The sequence below is a fragment of the Mchenga conophoros genome, linkage group LG15 (genome assembly GCF_057382185.1).
Source record: "Mchenga conophoros isolate Kocher_MC1m ecotype Shallow Benthic linkage group LG15, M_conophoros_male_GT1.1, whole genome shotgun sequence".
Lineage (NCBI taxonomy): Eukaryota > Metazoa > Chordata > Actinopteri > Cichliformes > Cichlidae > Mchenga > Mchenga conophoros.
Genome location: NC_140540.1, coordinates 27,639,088 through 27,650,928, shown reverse-complemented (window position 1 = coordinate 27,650,928; position 11,841 = coordinate 27,639,088). Strand labels below are relative to the sequence as shown.

Below are 11,841 nucleotides of genomic sequence, written 5' to 3'. Positions count from 1 at the left end.
CCCAGGACTGCGCTCTTCTGGACAGAGATCTCCGATGTTGTTCCCGGGATCTGCTGGAGCCACTCGCCTAGCTTGGGAGTCACCGCACCTAGTGCTCCGATTACCACGGGGACCACCGTTACCTTCACCCTCCACATCCTCTCGAGCTCTTCTCTGAGCCCTTGGTATTTCTCCAGCTTCTCGTGTTCCTTCTTCCTGATATTGCTGTCATTCGGAACCGCTACATCGATCACTACGGCCGTCTTCTTCTGTTTGTCTACCACCACTATGTCCGGTTGGTTAGCCACCACCATTTTGTCCGTCTGTATCTGGAAGTCCCACAGGATCTTAGCTCGGTCATTCTCCACCACCCTTGGGGGCATCTCCCATTTTGACCTCGGGACTTCCAGGTTATACTCGGCACAGATGTTCCTGTACACTATGCCGGCCACTTGGTTATGGCGTTCCATGTATGCCTTGCCTGCTAGCATCTTGCACCCTGCTGTTATGTGCTGGATTGTCTCTGGGGCATCTTTACACAGCCTGCACCTGGGGTCTTGCCTGGTGTGATAGACCCCAGCCTCTATGGATCTTGTGCTCAGAGCTTGTTCTTGTGCTGCCATGATTAGTGCTTCTGTGCTGTCTTTCAGTCCAGCTTTGTCCAGCCACTGGTAGGATTTCTGGATATCAGCCACCTCCTCTATCTGCCGGTGGTACATACCGTGCAGGGGCCTGTCCTTCCATGATGGTTCCTCGTCTCCCTCCTCTTTCTTGGGTTTCTGCTGCCTGAGGTATTCACTGAGCACTCGGTCAGTTGGGGCCATCTTCCCAATGTATTCTTGGATGTTCGTTGTCTCATCCTGGACTGTGGTGCTGACACTCACCAGTCCCCGGCCCCCTTCCTTCCGCTTAGCGTACAGCCTCAGGGTGCTGGATTTGGGGTGAAACCCTCCATGCATGGTAAGGAGCTTTCTTGTCTTTATGTCAGTGGCTTCTATCTCCTCCTTTGGCCAGCCTATTACCCCAGCAGGGTACCTGATCACGGGCAGGGCGTACGTGTTGATGGCCCGGATCTTGTTCTTACCATTCAGCTGACTCCTCAGGACTTGCCTGACCCTCTGCAGGTACTTGGTGGTTGCAGCTTTTCTAGCGGCCTCTTCATGGTTCCCATTCGCCTGTGGGATCCCCAAGTACTTGTAACTGTCCTCTATGTCTGCAATGTTGCCTTCTGGTAGTTCAATCCCCTCAGTTCTGACTACCTTCCCTCTCTTTGTTACCATCCGACTACACTTCTCCAGTCCGAACGACATTCCAATGTCATTGCTGTATAGCCTGGTAGTGTGGATCAGTGAATCGATGTCTCGTTCACTCTTGGCATACAGCTTGATGTCATCCATGTACAGGAGGTGGCTGACAACTGCTCCGTTCCGTAGTCGGTATCCGTAGCCAGTCTTGTTAATGATCTCACTGAGGGGGTTCAGGCCTATGCAGAACAGCAGTGGGGACAGAGCATCTCCTTGGTAGATCCCGCACTTGATGGTGACTTGTGCTATGGGCTTGGAGTTGGCCTCTAGTGTTGTACACCACATCCCCATTGAGTTCCTGATGAAGGCTCTTAGGGTCCCATTGATCTTGTACAATTCTAGGCATTCCAGTATCCAGCTGTGGGGCATTGAGTCATAGGCCTTCTTGTAATCAATCCAGGCTGTTCACAGGTTGGTCAGTCTGGTCTTGCAGTCTCGGCTGACTGTTCTGTCTACCAGTAGCTGGTGTTTTGCGCCCCTGGTATTCTTGCCAATTCCTTTCTGTGTCCCGCTCATGTATTGACCCATGTACCTGTTCATCTTAGCCGACATGATGCCTGACAGGAGCTTCCATGTAGTACTGAGGCAGGTTATTGGTCGGTAGTTGGAGGGGACCGGTCCCTTCTTGGGGTCCTTGGGGATCAGGACCATCCGACCTTCGGTTAGCCATTCCGGGTGTCTCTCGTTAACTAGCAGCTGGTTCATTTGTGCTGCCAGACGCTCGTGGAGTGCAGTCAGCTTCTTTAGCCAGTAGGCGTGAACCATGTCGGGCCCTGGTGCTGTCCAACTCTTCATACTGGGGACCCTTTCTTGGATATCTGCCACTGTGATGGTTACTGGACTCTGTTCAGGGAGGTCGCTGTGGTCTGCCCTCAAGGCTGTGAGTCTTTGCTTGGCAGTTTCCAAGGCCTCAGGTATGGACAGCTTGCTGTATTTCTTACGCACCTTCTTTGTCGCACCTTTCTGCAACTCCGTTAGTTGGCTAACCTCCCTCCGTGCTACTTTGATCTTGCCCTCTAGCCTACTTCTCCACGGAGGGTACTGCCCCTTGTGGCTGTTCAACTTGTAGCCAAGCATCTCACTGATCACTGCTGCCGTATTGTAGATCAGCTTGTTAGTGTCGGTAATCGTGGTTGTAGGTATTGTCCGTAGTGCTGCATTAACATCATCTAGCAGACGTTCTGAGGGTACTTCACGTAATCTTGGTAACCGGCTATGGGGGATCCAGGTTTCAAGCTTGGCCATGATCCTATTTTTCAGGTCAGTTCCTCTCGCACTCAATGATCCTTCTCCTATCGCACTTGGGGCTATGTACCCAATCTCGGGTGGGGGTGATGATATCTCCCCCCTGACCTGGCGTCCTGACTCCTCCTTGCCGTAGCATTTGTGTTGTACCTCGTCAATCTCTAGCTGTGAGAGCAGTTCCTTCTTTTGAATGTTGGAACACTGAGCTACTAGTTGTTTCACCGTCATTGTGGATGTTGGGTATCGAAGAATCCATAGGTCCCTCATCCTATTCATGTAGCCCCTTCTGCCGGGGTTACTTGTGTAGTAGCATTCCAACAACGCCCTGTTTTCGTCTCTTGCCCACCGATGCCTTCTTGTTCCAGTAGCCCACTTTTCGTCAGGGTGCCCTGGTTCCTCAAAACCTGACGCGGACCTTGTTGATCTGGGCGACGTCCGAGCCGGCATATATATATGGTAAATGGTAAATGGCCTGTATTTATATAGCGCTTTACTAGTCCCTAAGGACCCCAAAGCGCTTTACACATCCAGTCATCCACCCATTCACACACTGGTGATGGCAAGCTACATTGTAGCCACAGCCACCCTGGGGCGCACTGACAGAGGCGAGGCTGCCGGACACTGGCGCCACCGGGCCCTCTGACCACCACCACCAGTATATATACATATATATATATATATATATATATATACATACATACATACATACATACATACATACATACATACATACATACATACATACACACACACACACACACACACACACACACACACACACACATATATACATTTTGCTATACATAATGCAACTGCAACAAACACTTATAAGTAACGATACTGTGAATTTGTGAATTTGATGTGGACTGCTACTAACACAATAAAGATGTGATCACTCAAAGATGTTTACTGATCAATAACAAGCAGAGGAATACACACACACTTATACATAGATATAGATATATATATATGTGGGTGTGTATGAACATAAAACATAATTAAAATGTAACTTTTTTTTTCTTCTCCAACAGTCTGAGTTCCCCCAGCTTTGAATTGACTGCAATCCCCAAAGCCCCTCTGGATACATTGGGGAACCTCTTCCTTACCGCCACTGTAACAAACAAAAGTCACAGTTCTAGTACTTTTATCAGAGTTAAAATAAAAACATGATTTAAATTAGCTAGCTTCATTTAGCAAATAGATATTCCCGTTTATAGAGATACAGATATATTTTACACATAATTTTACCTTTTTTTTTCCCCTCGATGGAAAGTCTATCCAGTTCACATTACAATAATACTAACACCCCTTTTGGTCATCTATCCTTACTCTCCAGCATTCAATCTGTTGACCTTCTTTGTCTGAGTCCAACCACTTCAATGCATCATCACCTATCTGTGCAATTTTTATTGTTGCAAAGTGAGTTACTTGTGCAGTATACAATTTTAGATACACAGTCTTCACTTACTATATATGGCTGTCATGGTTTCTTTATCAAGGGCAGTTCTTCGCTCTGCGCCTATGTCTGTTTTGCTGTGTCCTCCTATAAAAAGCATTAACATTTGAGTGTCTGTGTTAGATTTGTATTGTTGATTGTCATTTATGCTTAGAAATATTTAACCATATATGCTTAGAAGTGTATAATCATTTGTAGATTGAAAGAATGTCTCATCCTAGGAGGTCTGTAACAGCTCTGTGTAGCATGAAGGGGGAGGGCGTTCACTCCCTCTACAGAGTGTTCTGGCATAGATCACACACCTCCTAGGAGAGGTCGTATCTTCTCTTGCTGATATATGGTATAGCAAACACACGTATATCTGTTTAAGTATAAGAGCCCTTTGTTCAGATAGATCTGCTAGACGCCTGGCACCAGCTAGCACCAGAGTCTTCACAGGGTCACACCTTGAACTCACACACACACACACACACACACACACACACACACACACACACACACACACACACACACAGTATTCTTTGTTCACATGTATACCTATGTAAGATGTTATATGTTAATGACCCTATGCATATTCATGTAACCACAATAAAAGGAGTGCTATGGGGAGCCTGGCTGAGAGTCTGACGGAGGCTAGGTGGTGGGACGACACTTGGCCCCAGCCAGATTTCCCTCATGCATGAGTAAACCAGCCTGCTTGTGTCTTGCTTTGCAGTGTTATTATATTGTCTTCAACGTTCCAGCGGATAGGTACAAGCTACAAACCTATCATTAATTGGTCCTTCGAGAGCCGGATCCCTGGAATCGCATTCACCGAGGGGAGGAGGGACACGCTGAAAGACTGACGTCAGCCAGGAAGTTCCTGTGGATTCGCTGTCTGTCCTTTCTCCTCGATGAATGGCGATCGGCGGGATTCGAGGGTGATATTACACGCTAAGCAACGCCAAGTAAGTTTAAAGAGGCCGACTCTATAACCGTGTGGTTGTGCAGTCTCCGCCACTTTGGGGGGCGTTGAGAGGTTCCTCGCTACTTTGTGCAGCGAGAGGTGAGTTCTCCGCCACTTTGGGGGGCGTTGAGAGGTTCCTCGCTACTTTGTGCAGCGAGAGGTGAGTTCTCCGCCACTTTGGGGGGCGTTGACAGGTTCCTCGCTACTTTGTGCAGCGAGAGGTGAGTTCTCCGCCACTTTGGGGGGCGTTGAGAGGTTCCTTGCTACTTTGTGCAGCGAGAGGTGATTTCTCCGCCACTTTGGGGGGCGTTGAGAGGTTCCTTGCTACTTTGTGCAGCGAGAGGTGAGTTCTCCGCCACTTTGTGAGACGTTGAGAAGTTCCGCGGGGTCCAGACTGTGCTGGACGATAGGCCTATTTTGTGTTGTTGTCGTTGTTGTTGTTATTGTTGTGTGAATGTGTGCGGAGCAGAACACGTGGTCTGTGACACCGACTGTTGTTGTTATCATGGGTTTCTAAGCAACCAAGAGTGAGTCGGAGGGAGACAGACGTTTGTGCTGGACTTTGCTCCTGGCAGCACAAAGTATTTAAATAAAGATGAGAGGGAAGTTTTCAGAAAACACACCAGCCTTGAAGAGCACACCTGTGAAAACAACTAATATGCTGAACCCTGTATGAAACATCTAAAAGTACATGATGGAGAAGCTGTATTGAATATGAAAGTGTAAGACTTTGCCGCTGTGGGCAGAGCATGCAACTACTGTGTGATGTTGCGTTGCGGTTTTTTTTTCTGAGCTGATGAGCAAGCTACACATTATCAGCTGTCTGAGGACTGCTCAAAGAGAGGGAAACAGGGCGTTTCCGGGAGCAGTTTTCCTGCATCTTGACTTGTGTGTAGAGTGTTCATAACATCAGCATTATGTTTTTGTTTATTTGTTTTGTTGGGTTGAAAAATAGTTAAATAAACTGGTGATCATGCCTATGGATCACCATGGCACATATCTCCAGCCATATGATTTATTTATGCAGCTGACAAAGTGAGTGTGAATGTGTCTGACATCCCAGTTTTTTGTGCGCTGTGTAAAAGTAATTGCCTCTGATTGTGGAGAGCAGGTGATTCTGCAGGTCGCCGGCTATTTTACAAAAAAAAAAAAAAAAATACAAACAAAAGAGAGTGAAAAAGAGAAAGAATTTATATTGTAGATGAAAAATAATAATAGGAAAAAGGTTTTGTGTTGATCAACCAAGAACAACTACAATCTTATTTTCTGCTTTTAAGAAAAGACTGTTTACAAAAACACAGAGAGAGAGAGATGTGTGTTGATTAAGCAGCGATGATAATAATGAAATGTCTTAGTTAGTCACTTTCAGGTGAAAAGCAGACCTGAATCAATTTTCCACATGTAGCAGTCGGAAGAAAGTTATAGTTTAACATCATTGGAAACATGCAGGCCAAGTTTCTGGCTGACTTATTTACAGCGCAATGTGTATGTGTCTCTCAACCTCACAAGCAAGTGCTCACTCCTCCCTGAAGAATGCAGCTCCAAAGAGCAATAAAATGGCAGATAAAGAGACAGCAGCAAGTCCTGAGCAAAGAGTCCCAGCAAAGCAGCAGCAATGTGGACAAACAGCATCAGAGAAGAGCAAACCCATCATCCTGACTGATCGGATGAATGGCACTGTGTCTACAACAAGCTGAAACTTCACTGTGCATGTGAAGAAAACGTTTGAGGAGAACTGAACAGTTGGAGTTTGACATTTGCCACCTGTGGAGTAAAATGGCAAGAAGAGACAGTGGGACACAGGACAAAGCTGAAGGAGAACTGCCGGCTGTTGGACTGTTGAAGTGGGAGAGGACAACAGAGTGAGAGGACAACAGAGTGAGAAGACTAGGTGAGAACACATAGGAATTATTTAACGTGGGAAATCAAAATTTGGGTTAGCAAACCTGGGGAAAAGAAAACTGACTGCTTAAGTTGGAAAATTGTGAAGGGGTCTGAAACACTGCAAAAATAGAAACATATACAAAATCACACACACAAGCACAACATGCATTAACCCTACTAACAATTCCAAACACAAGAGAGCTTATGAAGATTAGACAACATCTTAAGCGTGTGAGTCTGTTTATCATCTTGTCCAAGTCACCTCGTGTGATGCAAAAACCAGTGGACTCATAGCACAGTAGTTAAGAAATGATCAAATAGCAGAGAAATGTGTAGGAAAGGCAGAGAACATGCTCTGCTGGAGATGCAGCTCCACAGACATGCATTAAACCTGCCTAATAACAGAAACACACATGCAATGAAAATTAGCTTGTTATCTTTCATCAGTGTTAAAATAGTGTCAATTTAGCAGACACTTGTTATCAAATACTGAATTTATTCAATGCAAAAAATTGACTCTCTAGGTTGCAGGACAACAATTTAAACCTTTGTGGGAAAAAAGATTCTGGTTTGACCAACCAGTGATCAGATAATAAATTTAGTTGTTAATATAGTAAATTGGGAGAAGCTTCCTGCTTGATTGATGCAGCACAAGTTTACTACTAAATTTACTGTATGAGGGAAATTCTCTTTTAGTGATAACATTTTGAACATGCATTTCTGTTGTCCTGTCATCCTAGTGGGTTAATAGCTGATTCAAATTAGTTGATCGTTCTTAGATTAATGAAAGGTGACTGAATTCTAGCACGAGTGAATGAGATGTGTTGGAGTTTGTTGTGTGTTGAGTAGAGGCTCTAAAACACTGAGTTTCCTGCTTTGATGTGCGAGTGAATCCTGTATTTAGATACACAACTCTGAATACGTCAGAACAAACTTCTTTTGTGAAGTGCATGACAGCATGTCACATGTTTTATGATGAAGGGAAAAGGAAAACTGAATAAAATGGGTGTGTGGCCTAAATGAGTGAAGAGCACAGACCTGGTGATTAAACTCATAGCTAATAAGACATATTAGGCTTATGTTGTGTGTTGTGCAGCTGATGGTTGGTTTGGAGTGAATCTAGCTGATGATTCTTCTCCTGTTGTGAAGTTGATGAGGAGTTTGTGTCATGACTTAACAAGGCCTTCTTATTTTGATACTTTCACAGTGCACTGAGAGTTTGGTTTGATAATCTTTGTTATTTTTTTGTTTTTATCTTTTGAACAGACACTGATTTTGTTTGTCTATTTCTTTTCTTTAAGCGGATCTGCACGTCAGAAATTAAAAGTGCTATACGACCTGTCGAGAAAGCCGTTACAAGTGAATTTTCTCCACATTAAAATGGGCTCTGGAGAAAGCCACTTATTTGGGACAATATTAAATGAGTGTCCCAGCCTAAAAAAAAAAAAGGATTCAGCAGCGATGTAATCCAAACTAAAGTTCTTCTTTTTCTTTTTGAGATGACGTCATTTTGCTGAGAGTGGAAACTAAATGCGACGATAGGTTCCACTATCAGCAAAGAAAGAATGAATGAATGCATGAATGAATGGAAATAAAAACAAACTGACTGACTGACTGGTAAAAGCTGACAAGACTTGACCACGACTCAAAGTTAATCTCCACCTAGACAGGACAAAAGGGTGGATGAATTTATGTGTTTCCTTTTACAGGAGCAGAAAGATGACAGCAACATCTGAGGTTGCATGACGATAATCTGTTAAGTGCCACTTTCTGTGTCTGTGCATTTACCAAGGGTGCTATTCCCTACCTTGTGTTGCTTACAGAGGTAACGGTGATACAGTGTATACACCTGCGCAGCGCTAACATTTACATTTCTTTTTACGGCAGATGATTAATCATGTGATTGATCATGTGATTGATCATGTGATTTATAAGAGGATTAGTTAATGTTTTTCTACTACAGGATTTCTGGGTTTATGTGTGAGGAAAACTATGTTTACAGGTTATGAGTGGTGATGCTGTTACACTGTGTTTTTGGGAAAATGTGACGGTTACTTTGATGATATGAATAACATTTTTCCACAGCAGTGGATGGTTGATTTTATGGTCTTTTTTTTTTTTTTTTTATGGCACCTCTGGAACCTGTCGACCTGCATTTGACCACAGTCAATATGTATTGCTAATGTTTGTTTTTCTATGACTAGATGTAGAGGATTTGGCAGAAGCGGACAAGTGACATGAGACAAACAAATAAGAGATGCAGTGTTTATGGTATAGTTGAAGATGGGCTATTGAGCTCATAGTGATTGATGAGTTGAGTGACTTTGCTTAAGAGAAGTCACTGATTACATTAATGTTAACTGAGTACATGGGATGATCCATGTTTGAGGCAAATTATGGTAATAATTGTAGTTTACTGATTTGAGAAAACCTGCACATGACACTTCTCTTGCTGATGCTGAATGTTTGTTACTCTTATGATATACTTGTTTACAGGTATGAAGTTTGATTTCACTTCCAGATTTTGCTTTCCAGGCCATGATGGTGTGTATGCAGGCTCCTGGGAGAGCCAGGTGTTAAGCAAACTTAATATGCAAAACACGCTAACATTTTTATTGCAGGATTATAGGTCCAGGGTGGTGCTGCTCCAGGGGAGGCGATGCCCTGATGTTGCCTGGGATAGGATCTAGCTAATCTTTTTCTTTAAGACAGGGATCCAGGTTTGATGAGTTGACCCATGAGTCAAGAGGAGGGGTCCAGGAATTAACATAAAACAATGTTTTCTATTATTGTTGCAGTGATTTGTGTGATTAACCATTTATTTACAAGTATTAAACCTATGCAAGTGGTGCACCCATGTTCAGATGAGGCTTGAGGGCCTATAAGTGAAGTTCACTGAACTAAAGAATGTGGTTTGATGATTGTTGACATGCTCTCCAAATAGTTTGTCTTCCTAGCAAGGAAATACAGGTGCAGCAGTAATCTGCTGAGAAATCTTCAGAGGCCCAGTGAGAAGCGCATAGCTGACAGGACCAGGCAGTGGTTGAGGTCAAAGGTCGAGCTGGTTGGGGCCCATCATGAGATCAGACTTTGGAGCCACAGCAAGGACCATGAAACTGCGTTGGAATGAGAGCTGTGCCAAGGGGGTTTCCAGAGGCCAACAGAGGAGATTGTGGACAACAGACGGGCACATGAAGGATGAGGGGAGCGTGCCAAGCTCCATCGACAGCGCAGAGGGAGTCTAAGGATGACATCATGATTCTGTGAAAAGCACAGGAACCAGCAGCTATGGAGGTGATGACAGTAGTTTCCTATGAACATCACCTAATGCTGTGCCACTATACTGTGCATACGATGGCACATTGAAGACTGCTGGGATCATAACAGCAGTAAGATGACGGAACCCAGCACCCTTTCCACAGAGAGGTTTTTCTGCAGAGCGTGGACAATTAAGGAGTCATAAATATCCCCCTCACAAGACGAAGGTCTGAAGTCAGGTGATGGGGCCTGGTAAGAGGCCATAAAACTGGAGTGCTGAGAGGTCTGCAACATTGGAAATAGCTGAGACCCATGTTGACAAACAACAAAACAAACTGGTATGTTTAAATGTCTATCCCACATACATTTGGACTCTGGTCCTATGGACAATGATGGAAACAACTGGAAGAGACATTCATGACGCCCTGCAGAGCTTAAACCATTCTGCAGAGAGACATATGATTTGCACGCCCGGAGGAAGCATCACCAAGCTGAGATGTTTTTGAAAACGTTACTTTTTTTATTCTTACTATTAAATTAACAATTTCTTTGTTTGCTTGTAGGGTGCAGTTTGCCATGAGATGAGATCAATGAATGGGATAACTGCTGATGCATTTGTTAAACTGTGTATTTTTTCAGTAATTTGGGGTGATTTGACATATGCTGAGTATAAAAATGTTTGCATTGAAACTGTCAGACATGAGGTATTCTATGACTGGGAACTTTTCAAGCATAAAGGTCAAAAAAGGGGGAAATGTTAGATTTGTATTGTTGATTGTCATTTATGCTTAGAAATATTTAACCATATATGCTTAGAAGTGTATAATCATTTGTAGATTGAAAGAATGTCTCATCCTAGGAGGTCTGTAACAGCTCTGTGTAGCATGAAGGGGGAGGGCGTTCACTCCCTCTACAGAGTGTTCTGGCATAGATCACACACCTCCTAGGAGAGGTCGTATCTTCTCTTGCTGATATATGGTATAGCAAACACACGTATATCTGTTTAAGTATAAGAGCCCTTTGTTCAGATAGATCTGCTAGACGCCTGGCACCAGCTAGCACCAGAGTCTTCACAGGGTCACACCTTGAACTCACACACACACACACACACACACACACACACACACACACACACACACACACACACACACACACACAGTATTCTTTGTTCACATGTATACCTATGTAAGATGTTATATGTTAATGACCCTATGCATATTCATGTAACCACAATAAAAGGAGTGCTATGGGGAGCCTGGCTGAGAGTCTGACGGAGGCTAGGTGGTGGGACGACACTTGGCCCCAGCCAGATTTCCCTCATGCATGAGTAAACCAGCCTGCTTGTGTCTTGCTTTGCAGTGTTATTATATTGTCTTCAACGTTCCAGCGGATAGGTACAAGCTACAAACCTATCAGTCTGACTAGTTAAATTTCCAAAAATCTGATCTTTGTTCATCTAAACATTTGAACTACAATATTATGCTTTTTGGTAAAGAAACTGGTGACAGAGAAGTAGGCTTTTTAAAATACTATTAGCTAACCATTGGAACTAAGTTTCAAAGCTGTTTACCTTTTAAATTGCTTTGGATCAAAACCTCCAGTGGGAAGATGGCCATCAGAAGAACACGCACCATTGAAGTGGGTGTTTGGGCCTGAAGAGCAGTAGCCCACTGATGTTTCAGAATTTTTACCCTGTAGCATGTGCTATCTCCACCTGTGGTTGCAATCACATAAAAAGAGTGTTTCAATATAAATTGTTTTTAAAAAAC

At 43.9% G+C, this 11,841-nt stretch overlaps 1 long non-coding RNA gene across 1 annotated transcript; it reads right to left on the bottom strand.

Annotated features, from left to right (window-relative positions):
• Window positions 1-3,502: 3,502 nt before the first annotated feature.
• On the bottom strand, window positions 3,503-11,774 carry LOC146558557 (uncharacterized). Its single transcript, XR_014888543.1, has 3 exons — window positions 11,643-11,774; window positions 3,997-4,071; window positions 3,503-3,639 (listed from the first exon to the last, which is right to left on the bottom strand). It is a non-coding gene; the product is annotated as an uncharacterized LOC146558557 (long non-coding RNA).
• Between the last annotated feature and the right edge of the window lie 67 nt (window positions 11,775-11,841).